The 14,943-nt window shown below is 47.7% G+C and overlaps 1 long non-coding RNA gene across 1 annotated transcript; it reads left to right on the forward strand.

The window, feature by feature from the left end:
* The first annotated feature begins 3,992 nt into the window (after positions 1-3,992).
* On the forward strand, positions 3,993-8,075 carry LOC141568783 (uncharacterized). Its single transcript, XR_012491972.1, has 3 exons — positions 3,993-4,716; positions 6,062-6,289; positions 7,029-8,075. It is a non-coding gene; the product is annotated as an uncharacterized LOC141568783 (long non-coding RNA).
* The last annotated feature ends 6,868 nt before the right edge of the window (positions 8,076-14,943 follow it).

The raw sequence follows: 14,943 nt of genomic DNA on the forward strand, positions 1-14,943 counted from the left end.
GCCCAACAAATGCCATCAAACACCAGCGCCCTGTGGCCTTGCCCCCTGTTCCCAGAATCTCCAACCCAAGATGACACTCACTCTCCTTTCCTCTCCCTCTCTGCTGCTGAGACTCCTACCTTGGAAACCAGAGAAGCATCCACCCTACAGCTGGGGGTGGGGGTGGGCAAGGAGAACCGCCTCAAGGCCCGTTTTTGGGAACCGAGGATATGGCCTAGGATATTTTCCATGTAAATTCTTCCCTTTGCACACACAAAACTACACTAGTCTCCGTATTTTTCAGACTCACCAAGTTCACCCCCACCTCTCCTTTGGTATGCCCCCACCCCCACATCATCATCACTTGGCTCATTCCTTCGGATTAACTCTGAACATCCCCCCCCCCCAAAAGGCCTTCCCTGATGGTCCAGTCCAGTAGCTGGGGTCAGAGGTTAAGATGTAGGGACATACCCAGGGTTAAGTGTACTAGTGACAGTTCTGGGAAACCACGCCTTGTGGTCGCCCTGTTCTTTGGCCAAAAGTAACTAATGAGCAGGAAGAAGCACAACAGTGAGCAGAATGGACCACATAAACAGGACCTCAAATCCCCCAGCACCTGGCTGAGCATGTCTGCCCTTACTAAGGTTACCAGATTTAGAAAGAAGGAAAAAACCAGGAGGCCCAGTTAAATTTGAATCTAATATTTTTTGGCATAAGTATGTCCCATGTATTACATGTAATATATTAAAAGTGTATTCATTGTTTATCTGAAATTCAAATCTAACTGGATGTCCTGTATTTTATCTGGTAATCCTATCCTTGCTCCCCTTTGGGAAGGACCGGAGAGGGGCCTCCTGGCCATTCTGGCCCCTCCCAGCAAAGCTTCCCCACCCCCAACAGGCTGAAACAGCCGGTTAACTCCTGTTGGGCCCATGCTTCAGGCAGAGGCCTTCACCTCAGGCTGCAGAGACTATAGAAGGTATAGGAGATGGGGTCCCCAGTGCTATGGCACCATAAGATGCAAACACAGAATTCATTCACTCTGTACAACAGTCTCATTGAGTCCTTTCCATGTACCAGGTGGGCAACATTCGGGCCAGAACAGTGAACATGATAGCCTCATGCTATCAGGCCTTAACAATCAGGGAAGGCTTCTGGGTATGTGACATAGAATCACAGAGCTACAGGATGAGCAGGGGTTAACCTAGCAAAGGGACAGCAGGGAGAGGGCAGGAGTGTCCCTGGCCAACTAAAGGAGCAAGAGCTCACTGTGCTGGAAGGCGGAAGAGATAGAACCAATACGCCCTGGGGGATGCAGGCCATTGCCCGCATCAGCATGCCTGAACCAAAGCGTGCACCACCTCGGGATGGCAAATAATTGAGACAACCTGACCAGCATACAGAGGGCCTGAGGAACTTGCTCCAACTTCCTTGAAAAGGAAACTTGTCTGAATCTGAAAGTGCAAGGCTACTTTGATGACCTGAAAATGGAACTATAATCACTCAGGGAGAAAACCCGTTTTCCAGCTTCAGGGAACAGCAGAGGTGGCCAGAAAAACAGCAGCCCCAGCTGGAGCAGCAGCGATGGAGACAGGAGAGGCCGCGAGGCAGGGAATTTGGCCACAAAGCCTCCTGAGCCACTCAGAGACAGTGAGTTACCTGGGACTTCCAGAACTCAAGTGGATTGGGCTAAGGGACATTACAGGCTGTGGGTCAAGGCTGACCCTGAGGCTGGTCCATCTGGGAAAACAAGACTTAGACAAACTAGAGTGACCTACTGCCCATGAGCCAAAATAACACTGCTGGATGGGTGGAGAAATGACGAGAATCAGGACCATCGGCCAACTTTTACCTCTGCTGAGCACAGGATGTGGGCTAGCTAAGCAGTGGTAAGGACCAGCCTGGTTCAGGTGGTAGCCTGACAGTACTGAGCACCCCAGTGGGAGGCAAGGAAAGGGGTGGCCTTTCCCAGCCTCCCAGGGTGTTTTCTGTGCAGCCCTCAGAGAGGGAGGGGTCAGGAGGAAGTCATTTTCTCCTCTCCCTCCCTCCCTTCTTTCCTTTCTTTCTTTCAGTAAAGGTTTATTGGGTGCCTACTTGCGTCAGGCTCTGTTCTAGGCCCTGAAGAGACAGTAATAGAGAAGACAGACAACGTCCCTGCTTTCATGTAACTTATGTGAAGTGGGAGAGACAGATAATTAAAAAGTAAACTAACGAACAAGCAGCATATATACACACATACATACGAATATGTGCCCAGAAACCTAATTGCACATAGCAACAAGTGTATGAAGAAAACAAAGAAGGGGAAAGGGGCTGGAGTGTCAGGGGAGGGACGATTGTTATTGAAGGGCGTTAGATCTTCACGTGGCTACACCCTGATGCAGCCACGTGAGGATCTAGAGGAGGGTAATTCCAGCTGAGGGAAGAGGGTGGAAGGATAAAGCCCCAAGGCAGGAATGTGCATGCCCCTGCCCTCTAACAGTCCTCTTTCCCCAACACAGGAGAAATTGTCAGCCTGTGTGGATACTAAGAAAGCAGGACTGTAAACAGGTCATAAGAAAGGGCAGAGATTGAAGATCTGAGGTGTGGAACAGGGACACCACCAGTGGTTCCTGGGGCATCTGAGTATCCAGAGGCCCATCACTGTAGTTGTGTCTGACCATGATTATGTCCATCACACACTGGAGAATCTGGACATTGGGTCATGGTCCAGAGGGCACCACCAGGCTCCCCTCGTCCAGCCTAGAAGGTTCACCTGTGGCTGGTGGTACAGCCTGGCATCACACATCAGCCCCCACATCACACTCACCCAGGCCCGCTGTCCCCTCCAAGAAGGAAATCATGAGGTTCGAGTCCCAGCCCTGTCGTATTCTCAATCCCCACATCCCTGCTTTTCTCCCTGAGTCAATCAATCAACAAACACTGAAGATCTGCTATGTGAGTGCTAGGAACACCCAGAGGAGCAAGAGTGTGAGCCTGGGCTGAGGGGGTGACCAGAACCTTCAGTGGTGTCAGCAGAGGGGTGGAGAGGGAGAGGCAGAGCTGCTGATAATAACAACCATCTAATCACCTCCACAAACCAGCCATAAACTGCAGGTCTGGACTTCTGCACTTTGTTCAAAGCCTGTGACAACACTGAATTCTCATTTTGGGTCCTAAAGCTATTCCGACTGTGGCTCTACACTCCCTGGTTCTTGGCCAAGCCCCTTATGCCAGGAGTGTGGCAAGGATAGGGTGGCCACTATGACCCAAAAGTGCAGGGTGACCAAGTCATGACCCAGATGATAACCCTAGTGGGAGATGGGCAGTGTCCCCCAGCTGTAGCTTTATGGCAGCCCTCTGCTAGAGCAGGACCTCAGCTGAACCCAGAAGAGCAGAAAGAAGGGGGTGGTCATGTGAGGTACCAGCTCTAATGAGTGTACTAAGCCTGGGGAACTTCCAAGGTCACAGTAAGTCAGCAGGACACTTGTCCTGAGTCAGAAGTTTCACTTAGCCCTGCTCTGCCCCTCCCCTCCCCCCATTCATCTCGCTCTGACTTTGGCCATCACCTCCTGCTTCAAATGTACCTATCAGGCCATCTGGCCCTTGTTGAGAGCAGATTAGATTTGAAGGCACCTTGACCTTAGCTCAGAAGTTCCCTCACCCAAGAAGCCACACTCCTTAGAGCCCTCCCAGCCAGTGGGAGATCCTAAAATGTGGTCTGGTGCCAGGGAGAACCACACCCTTCAGCTGGTCCCTGAATTTGGGTTAATCCTTAGTCTCCTGCTTCATGGCCTAGGGCAGTCTGCCTCCTGCTCTTGTAGGGACCCAAGGGGCCAGTTCCTGGATCAGGGCTGGAGCTGGGCCTTCCTGCTCTTACAGCCACAGGTAGCCCAGGTATTCTGGGTAGGCTTGGTTCAAGGTCTCACCCAAAAATGTTCCCCAGGGCCGGCTCCTAGGTTCTAGGGCCTAAGGCTGTTGGAAGACAAGAATACCACTTGGAGGCTTTAATAAGCCATATCCATCCCCACATCCCCTCACCCATTATCCACTGTGAAGTAAGTCTCCCTTCACAGTTGAGGGGCAATGTCAAGACCAAATGCTATGACTCTGAGTGCTCTCATCTTTCCTGAGTTTTCCTCCCTTCCACGGGCCTCTCTTCACCTGATAAATCCAAGTACACACACACACCAGGGCTTAATTTGGCCCAAGGCTCAGTCCTGGCCTCTTCATTTCACTGTGGAGTCAGGAGCCAGGTGCACCTGCTTGCCTGCACAGCTGTATACCAGCAAATGCAATGGCCCCATGCCAGTGAGCCGGCTCCGAAGCTCTTTAGTGGCCCGGTGCTCTGTTTATTGGCCCCCATGGCATCCCCACAGTGCCCAGGTGGCCAGTCAGCATCAGCCATGCGCAGCAAGCAGCACCAGGCCTCCCTTAGCTGACTGGACCCGCTGCAGAGTCCAGCCCCATCCAGGTTCCTCCAGGGAAAGGTTTCTCCCAGAAGTCCCTGCGCCTTTCTCACCAGCTGACCATTAGAGAAGGTTTGCTAAGCTAGAAGAGTCTCATCTCCGTTATTTCCTCCTTCTCAACACATTGGTCAACCCACCCACCCTGTTGTCAAAGGGGTGACAGGAAGTGGCCTCTGCCTCACCCCAGATGTCAGCCACCGCCTTCCCTCAACATGGGACTCTCTTCCTGACATCTGCCTCAAAGCCCCTCTCAAGAGGTGTTTCGTAAAACAAAGCAAACTACTCCAAGGTAACGAAACAGCAAAATGCTATTTTCTCCCCTAGGAACCCTTCCTCTGACCCATCTTCCAGGGAGTTTGTTTAGTGAAGGGCCCTGGGGAGGCCAGGCGTGGGGATCTTGGGCACTCAGAGGGCTTGGCCAGGGCCCTGGACATCTAGAGGTGAGGGGTGGACCCCAAAGATGAATTTGCCTCCATGCTCTGGGTCCCCTGATGGAGACTGTTAGAGGCCAAAAGGGGTGCCTCTCCCCCAGCCCAGTGTGAGGCTGGCCAGACCCCCCAGCTCCAAGATCCCACTGCCACAATGATGGCCGCTGCCCCTCCCTCCCTCTCTTCTCTGTGGGATCCCATGTTTCTGTCTCTGCTGCCATCGCAGGCCTTGTTTCCTTTCTCTCTGACTATCTCTTTCTCAGCCTCTCTCTCACAGTCTCTCACCCTTTCCTCCATCTGTCTTCCTGTCTGTCTGAGGTTCCCTGGGCTTCCAGCGTGTGGGCAGCTTCATTCATTTCCTGGCCTCTTTCCGAGAACAGTGCGTAAGATACACACAACCACAGTAAAATACACACAGGTGCTGGATCGTGCTTTAGGGCCAGTTAGAGGCCCTGTGCTCCAAGCTGGGCTCCAGTGGGGTTGGGGGTGGGGGTCACTCGGAGCAGGAAAGAGCCGGCGGTGCTGAGGCCCAGGCAGGCACACAGCCCCTCACCACCTTCTGCAAAGGAGGTTGGAATTCATTCGTTCCAGTCAAGCTCTCAGCAAACCTGCCATGTACATGGGCACCTGGGGTTGCACTGGGCTCTGGAAATGTGAGCATGATGGTGCGTAGTTTCCACCATCCTGGTTCTGTGGGAAGACACGGGTGCAAATGGTTGTAGTCTTCCTCACGGGATGGGGTGCTGGATGCCAAGGACTTGCTTTTGGGAGAAGAAAGGTCAGGCTCTGAGGCATGAGGGGTGATGACCAAGCACTGGGCCTGGATGGAGAGGGGGCATTCCAGGCAGAAGGAATGAAAGGCCAGGAAGACCCCGGGGTCCTGAGAGATCAGGGTCTGCTTGACAGGCCAGAGGGGCCAGCTTCTGTAGACCACGGAATTGTCAGGAAAAATATGGAATCTGGCTAGAGTTGCAAGTACTTTTTGGGTTGCCAAGTAAGGACATTAGAAGAAAAAAAAAGTCATTTGCTCTTACTACCCTTTTATGAAAGGAGTAATATTTTAACTATAAAAGAAAAAAAAAGGCTATTTGGAATAGAAGGTATTGTAACCTTGAAAGGACAGCTGGCGACTTGGCTGAATACATGCTGCTTGGTTTGATATATATCATTGTTCTTGTTTTCCTCCCTTTGTTGCTGACTCTTAAGCACTTTATCAGGGGCCGGACCCACAAGGGGCCTGACCTCTGGAAAGCGCTGATAGAAGGACCTGTGGAGGTCGGACAAGAACTGAGCACATGGAGGAGGCAGGGGCCACACCAGGAAAACTTTGGACTTCACTTCCGGAGTGTGGATTTTGCCACTCAGGTGATAAGGAGCCTGGGATGCCGTGATCAGATTGTGTGTCAGGACAAGCATCCATTCTCACAGTCGTATGTAAGACTGGCCTGGAGGGAGAATAGACAAGGGGGAGGCCAGAGGAGGGGCCTGGTGAGAAATGATGAGGGAAGGTGGGGACAGTAGTGATGAGACTGGGGGAGGGGGAGAAGCTGGGCACCGAAGCTGGTATGAAAAAGCTGGGGACTCGGCAGCCAGCTATTCTAAACAGAGCCCAGCTCCCCTGGAGCTGACATTCTGCACTTGCATATGTCCGGGTGGCTACAGACACAACAAATAAGTAAGGAGAGGCTAAAATGTAGAAAAGTAAATCAGGCTGAGGGGGCTACAGGGAAGGGAGGAGGACGCACAGCTGTGCTGTTCAGAGGGCAGTTAGGGAAGAAGCGCCCTGGAGGCAGCCAGGGAGCGGCCTGGCAGACACCTGGGGAGGGCCTTTCTGCAGAGACTCCAGCACCTGCAGGAGCTGCAGGGGCCTTTGAGGAACAGCCAGGAGGCCGTTGGGGCTGGAGCAGAGAGAGCCAGGAACACGCTAGGCCAGGAGCACGGACAGGTGGCCAGAATAAGGAGGGACCTGCTTATCCTGAGAGGAGAACCCAGTGGAATTGTTAGAGTGTTGGAGACAGGCTTCCTTTTTAAAAATGTCTTCTTATTACGTAACGTATGTTACATATAGCATAACTAGGTATTATATATGGTATCTAATATATACGAGGTCTGACAATTAAGTTCGCAAACTTGTTGCAACGATGTTGCTAACCTTTTTTTTTTTTTATATCAGAGGGATTATTCACTATGAATTTGTACCAACTGGACAAACAGTTAAGCAAGTTTCCTATTTGGAAGTGCTGAAAAGGCTGCATGAAAAAGTTAGACGACCTGAACTTTCGCCAACAATTCATGGCTCTTGCATTAGGACAATGCACCAGCTCACACAGCACTGTCTGTGAGGGGGTTTTTAGCCAGTAAACAAATAACTGTATTGGAACACCCTCCCTACTCACCTCATCTGGCACCCACAGACTTCTTTCTTTACCCGAAGATAAAGGAAATATTGAAAGGAAGACATTTTTATGACATTCAGGACATCAAGGGTAATATGACGACAGCTGTGATGGCCATTCCAGAAAAAGAGTTCCAAAATTGCTTTGAAGGGTGGACGAGGCACTGGTGTCACTGCATAGCTTCCCAAGGGGGGTATTTTGAAGGTGATCATAGTGATATTCAGCAATGAGGTATATATATAATAACACTTTTTCTAGGATGAGTTCGTGAACTTAATTGTCAGACCTCGTATGTAAATTAACAAAGCATAATAAAAGGAGCAGCTGGAGACTCACTACCCAACATCACTCTTGTCTAGCTGAGTCCTGTCCTCCCCTTTCCCATCTCCCGCCCCCACATGCACCCCAGTGTTTCATTCTCTTTTCAAGAATAGTTTCAGTACTTTGTATCGCTAAACATCACGCTGTTTAGTTTTGCTTGTTTTAGAGCTTTATAGAAACGGTGTTTCCTAGACATGTGCCTAAGAGAAATGAAACCATGTCTGTGTAGAGTTGCATGCAAAGCAGGCTTATTCTAAGTAGCCGAAAAGTGGAAATAACCCAAATGTCCATCAACGGGTGAGTAAACAAAATGTGGTATATCTACACAATGGAATATTATTTGACAATAAAAAGGAAGGAAGCATTGATACATGCCACAACACGGATGAACTCCAAAGACATGATGCTAAGTGAAAGAATCCAGACATGAAAGACCACGTGTTGTATGATTCTATTTATACGAAATGTCCAGAAAAGTCAAATCTATAGAGATAGAATATAGATAAAAGTTTGCCTGCAGCTAGTGGGGAAATGGGGAGTGACAGCAAGTGGACACGAGGGTATGTGGGGGGTGATGGAAATGTACTGAAAATAGATAGTGTGATAGTTGCACAAATCTCTAAATAATAATCATTAAATCATATTTATAAAATGGGCGAATTATGCTACAACATGGAAAGGTAAATTATACTTCGATAAAGCTTTTTTTAAAAAAGGCATCATAGTAGTCTTCTCAGACTTGTTTTTTCTCTCACAGTTATGCTGATGCTGTGGCATAGAGCTATCGTTCATTTATTTTCACAACTCTATAGTAGTCCATAATCCATCGTGTCATTATACCACAATTTATTTCTGCAATCTCCAAACCTGTCACTGGACATGAGTTACTTCCTGTTTTTCTCTGTTACAGAACAATTTGCCAGGAGCATTCTTGTACACGTCTCTTTGGTACTGTGTTTCCCTGAAAATAAGACCGGGTCTTATACCGTATTTCCCCGAAAATAAGACCAGGTCTTATATTATTTTTTGCTCTAAAAGATGCATGAGGGCGTATTTTCAGGGGAAGTCTTATTTTTTCATATACAACAATCTACATTTATTCAAATACAGTCATGTCATCTTTTTCTGGAATATCGTCATAAGGTACTAAAGGTGTCCATCTGGCTGACGATCTTAACTGGGGCTTATTTTCGGGGTAGGTCTTATTTTGGGGAAAACACGTTATGTACCGTGTTTCCTTGAAAATAAGACCTAACCGGAAAATAAGCCCTAGCATGGTTTTTCAGGATGACATCCCTTGAACATAGGCCCTAATGCATCTTTTGGAGCAAAAATTAATATAAGACCTGGTCTTATTTTCGGGGAAACACGGTACATAAGTAACTTTACATCTGTTGAATCTAATAAGGAAATATCAGGGCTTGTATGTTATATGTCTTTTTTTTTTTCACTTCATATTTTAGGAATTCATTTTTATAGTATTTTACAGAAGTATTATTCCCCCAACAGATTGAAAATTAAACAAAAATAAAACTGGTCCTCATCCCAGTTTGAGATATATTGCTCTAGGGAATATACTGAGAATAAAATTGCTGGGTCAGGGTACACAAAAGTTCAAGGGTATCCAAATGTCAAACTGCTTCCTAAAATAATTGTACTGATTTGCATTTCCCACCAGCAGGGAAGGCGTGTTCCCACATTGTTCCGCATCTTCAGCAACACTTAGTATTGTTCAATTTTTAAATTTGTGCCAATTTTGTGGATATGACAGACTTTCATTCCTTTGTTACTAAATGAGGTTGAATATTTTCACGTGTTTATGAGGCATTTGTGCTTCCTCTTCTGTGCTATTCCTGTTTGTTTCCTTTGTCCATTTTGCTTTTTCTTACTGATTCATACAGTTCTTTATATATTCTAGACATTATTAGTCCTTTGTCACTTAAATGTGTTCCAAATACCATTCCAAGTTTGTGACTTGTTTGAATTTTCTTGGGGTATCTTTTGATAACAGAAAAATCTTATTTTATTTTATTTTTTTTAACAAGGGCGTAGCTCACAGTGGCCCATGTGGGGATCAAACCGGCAACCTTGGTATTATTAGCACCACGCTCTAACCAACTGAGCTAACCGGCCACCCTAGAAAAATCTTACTTTTAAAGTAGTTGGATTTTACCTATTCTTTCCTTTTTTGGCTCACTCCTCTTTCCTCCATGCAGATTATACCATTTTCCTGTATGGCCCCTACTAAACTGACAGGCTCTGGAGTCCAGCATGGACAGCCCTTTGGAATCTGCACCCTCCTGCCTCCAGCCTCAACACAAGCCCACTTTAAACTCAGTAGTTTGTTCTGTACCTTATGTTTTCACCTCCCTTTGTCTGCTTGTAGAACCCAAGTCATTCCTCAAATCCCAGCTCCAGCACAAACTCCGTTTTCTTTCTTTCTTTTTTCTTTTTCTTTCTTTCTTTCTTTCTTTCTTTCTTTCTTTCTTTCTTTCTTTCTTCCTTCCTTCCTTCCTTCCTTCCTTCCTTCCTTCCTTCCTTTCTTTCTTTCTTTCTTTCTTTCTTCCTTTCTTCCTTCTTTCCTTCTTTCCTTCCTCCTTCCTTCCTTCCTCCTTCCTTCCTTCCTTTCTTCCTTTTCTTTTCTTTTTCTTTCTTTTTTCTTTTTTTTACAGCCCAGAAGTCTTTATTATTATTATATACCTATTAATCCATGAATTCATAGGGGTTGGGTTCCAGCAGCTCAGGTTCTCACAAAGTGTGGCTCTCTGGGTGGGGCAGGCTGGCACTTCAGTTGAACCCAAGTAATTTTCTCTTTGGCTTCCTTCTTTTTCTGATCATTTCCCTCCACATAGTTCAGGAAGCCATCTCGGCTCTTGGAGTAATTAACATGCTCGGTACGTACATTAATTCTCTTGGCAAGAATCTTGCTGTTAACTTGTTTGTTTGCAACAATGCCAACAGGGTAACACTGTAGACCCTTCCAGTTTTGCCATGGTAACATTTGTGGGCCGTTCCTTTTGAACGGTGCCCATTCCCTTGATGTCTACAATACCACCTTTCTTATAGATTCATGTGTATGTGGCCAAAGGAAGAACTCCATGTTTCTAAAAGGCCTGGAGGACGTACAGCGGTGCCTCTCCTTGTCCCCTTAGTGTTGGTCTTTTTGGCAAATTACTGGAAGATGGCGGTTCCGGCCAAAAGGTACAACCTCCTCTTAGAAGCATTTCCAGACCCCCAAAAGATTCACTTCTTTTTCTATTCAGTAGGCCCCAGGCCTACCTAAGCCTCAGAAGATTGATAGTATACAGGTTTTTGACTATTAAAATGGGACAATTTTTACTTTGAATAAGTGAAATTTATTAAAGAGACACAGTATTTCAAAACATGGGATTTCTTAACATGGGATGTTCAGAAGGGGAAAAAGGGTCAGAAACCACTGTTCTCTTGCGAGGGACGTCTATGATATCTGCGACACCCTCTGTGTGAACATTTCCAGGGCCAGGAAGCTCACTACCTCCGTGGGCCGGACTGCTGTAGTTCTTAGAAACTTCTTCTTTGCTGAGTCTGTCTCCTCCCTCATTGTTCATACTTGTTGTTCTCCACTCAGAGAGAGAGAGAGAGAGTCTTTTCTCTCTCTGACATGACCACCCTCCAACAGGAGAGGTAGCACCCTGTGTGCAGTGTCTCCTTTTCTCCAGGAGAAGCCCATCACCTTCAGTGATTCCTGGGAAGACATGGTTTCCACATCCCTCTGCACCTGCTCATCCTCTTGTGGATAGACTGCAGATTTTCCATATCCCTCGTAAACTGCACACGCGTGTTTGAGGAAAACCCCAGGGCTGGTCTGTCCAGCACAGAGCGGGCCCGATCCCGTTAATGTCAGTCCATCGGAGCAGCCACGGTCCTGGCAGCCTCGTCAGCCCTGTGGTTCCTACTGAACCTGGGCGTTGATGAAAACCCACAGATATTTTTCATGTGAAAAATACCCCGTTTGCTTACATGCATCTAATTTCTCCCTCTAAATGCAGGGTACCTATAGAATTCAATCTTACTGCTTTGACTCAGCACTCCTATCTTTGGAGAAAGTTTTCTTACATTTCATGTCTCCGTTTAGCTCCTCCCCCCCCCCCTGCACCCCCCAGTTTCATGTCAAGCACACGTTTAATAAGAAAGATACTGGGGTGTGTGTTTTTATGTTACATTCCAAGGACAATGCCCTGTGGCAACAAAGCCTCCTTGGACTCTGTCCCCATTGCACTCTGTCTTTGGGGTGTCAGGCCCCTGACTCCCGGGAAGCAGGCCCTGGTAAGGGTGGATAGTGACAATCCATCTCTGCCTCCCAGGCCAGGAACATCTGAGTAATCTTGGACTCGTATTGGTCCTGTCTCCTATTGCCTAATCTTGTCTGGTCTTCATTAAAAATGTCTCCCTCCTTTTCTTTCTCTCACTTGTTCCTGCACACATTTCTCCTGAGACCATAGTGCTTGTGCCAGAGATGGTGTCACCAACACAGAGCCCTAGGATGTTTAAGAGCAATTCCCAGAGAGGTGCCGGACCCTGAACTCCGGTTGGGATGTCACTTGGGCTGAACCCTGAAAAGAGGGGTAAAAGTTGATCAGACCAGTCGTTGGAAGACTCACATGTCAAGGAGAGAAAATAAAGAAATTTCCACCGGTCAGCACTAGGATGTGAGCTGAGGTGCCAAAGCCTAGGTGGGCGGTCGACGTCCCCCTGGGGAAGGTTTTAGGTTGGGCTGTGCCTTGACTACATTGGTATTTCCGAGCATCAGTGAAGATAAGTGATTAGCAAACTCAGACGGCCCAGAGACAGGGACAGACACTGCCCCCAGGGGGTGGGGGCCGAGGGGGAGAGAAAGGGGAGGTGGGCCTGAGACTGAGAAAAGTGCAGAGGGTGTGCAGAGGGACCTGTGGGCCCGAAAGGAGGCAGCAGCTGATTGGATGGAAAGGGGTTAAGAAGGGGGCGCTGAGAAGGGTGATGCCTTGAAAGACATGTCCCTAGGAGGGGAACATTCTAGAGGCAGGTTACATGGTGGGAGGGCAAGGAGATGAGGGCTTGGTTTTGGGGGGCACTGGTCCTTTGCTGTAAGGAGGTGGGTGACTGAGGAGCCAGGTCTTCTTCTCACCTCTGCCACCACTGGTCTCCATCCATGCCCCCTCCTGCAGCCATGAGATGCTTTTCCTCTGTCTGCCACCTGCCTCAGGTGCTGCTGGACCAGGCATCCCCTGCAGAGGTGTCAAGTGCGCCTCTACCCAAGCCCAGTGTATTCATAGCTCACCAAGTTTTCCACCGCAGTCACCTCTGGTGAGTGTGGGAGTGGCAGGTGAGAGCTGCCTGAGAAGGACCAAGGGGTTCCAAATACTGCCCAAGACCCAGGAAGGCCCAGGTCCTTCGGCGAAGCCAGGCCTGCTATCTGCCCTGATAGCGCCTCCTTCCTCCACTGCATCTACATTAACCATCCCTCCTATGCTCTGGGTGCTGTGTGAGTGCTGGGGGTACCCCAGCGTATATAGCAGGCCGTGTCTATTGAGCCAGGCATCTAAGCGCTTTACATCACTGAATAAATTTAAACCTAGCAACCCTTTGAGTTAGGTACTGTTTGATTCCCATTTCACAGATGAGGAAACTAATGCACAAGCAGGTTAGTAGGTTGAATAAGGTCACACAAGAGGTGGAGCCCAAATGCAAAGTTGGACAACACTCCGTGCTCACTCCTCCTCTGCCCTCTGGAATGCTCACTGCCTCCGTCTACTCTCACTGGACATGTCAAGTGTCATATTCTTGAGGCAGGATGTTCTTATTTCTAATCCCAAATCTTAAACCCACCTCTTCTGGTTGTGCCCCTAGTGAGGTCCTCTGCAGCGGTCCCTTCGTGAACGTGGACAGAGATGACCCCGGAAGGTGTCAGCTCTGTGGGGCTCCTCTCACCCCACCCAGCTCTACCCTTTCATCCCCACTTGCACACTTGGCTCTAGCTCTCTGGCTAGGAGGCCTAACCCTCTCTGATTCTCTGAGGCTAAACCCTGCCTTCCTCCTGGTCAAGCTGTGTTGCCTGTCCCCCCAGCTGGCATGGGCCAGCTTCCTCCTGACTCCCTAGACCTAGGCTTTATAGCAGCCTTAAGCACTTAGCCTCAGAGAGCTAATTTTCTCTTCACCCCAAGTTCTAAGTTAAAGGCGATAGACTTGTATTTTTCTCTTAGCCCAGGGCCTTGCATCTAGGAATGTTAGCCAATGATTTTGGTAATGTTAATACTATCTTCTTTTTGCGTGACAACTGACAAAGGATCTATATTCATTTTCCCACAACCCTTAGAGGATGGGTAGAAATGTTTGCGGCCATTTTACACATGAGGAAACTGAGGCTCAAAGAGATTATTTTGCTCGGGTCATAAGGCTTGTAAGTGTGGCCCAGATTTTTCTGGCTCCTAATCCAGCACTATTTCCCCTGCACCTTATTTTTGGTGTCCATGTGAGTTAATGCTGAATAGATATAGAAAGGAGAGGTTAGCTTGGGTTGAGGAAACTAGAAGTGTTCATTTTAGAGGCAGGACTTTAGCTGGCCTTTGAAATGTGGGTAGGTTTGGCCTAAGTAAAGAGGGTATTCAGTGAGAGAACCATGGCTCTCCGAAAACCCCGCACTAATCAGGAGGTTCCTTGAAGAATGTAGAATGATGGAAGTAAGCATATTTTTAAATAACAGCTATATTGAAATATCATTCATAGACTATAAAATTCCTCCTTTGAAAGTGTACAATTCGGTGGTTTCTAGACTATTCACAGTGTTGTGCAGCCATCACTAATAATTTCATTAGAACAGGTTCCTCGTCCCATAAAGGAACTCCATAGCTTTGGCAGTCACTCCCACCCCCCACTCCCCAGCACCTGGCACCACTAACCCACTTGCTGTCTCTATGTACGTGTCTGTTCTAGACACTACACATAAATGGATTTATACAATATGTGGCCTTTTGTGACTGGCTTCTTTCACTTAGCGTCATGTTTTCAAGGTTCGTCCATGTTGTAATATGTAACCAACACTTCATTTCTTTTTATAGCTGAATAATATTCCATTGTATGGATATACCACATTTTGTTTATCTAATTCAAAAGTTGATGGACATTTGGGTTGTTTCCAATTTGGAACTGTTATGAATAAAAGTATCCTGCTTTGCACATTCGTGTAAAAGTTTTTGTGTGGACATTTTCCAATTCTAGGAATGGGTCATATGGTAGCTCCATGTTTAATATCTTGAGGAACTGCCAACCTATGTTCCATAGAGGTGGCACTATTTTACATTCCCACCAGCAATGTATAAGGGTTCCAGTTTCTCTTTGACACATTTGTTACTGTCT

This window comes from Rhinolophus sinicus, linkage group LG15, assembly GCF_036562045.2.
Source record: "Rhinolophus sinicus isolate RSC01 linkage group LG15, ASM3656204v1, whole genome shotgun sequence".
Classification (NCBI taxonomy): domain Eukaryota; kingdom Metazoa; phylum Chordata; class Mammalia; order Chiroptera; family Rhinolophidae; genus Rhinolophus; species Rhinolophus sinicus.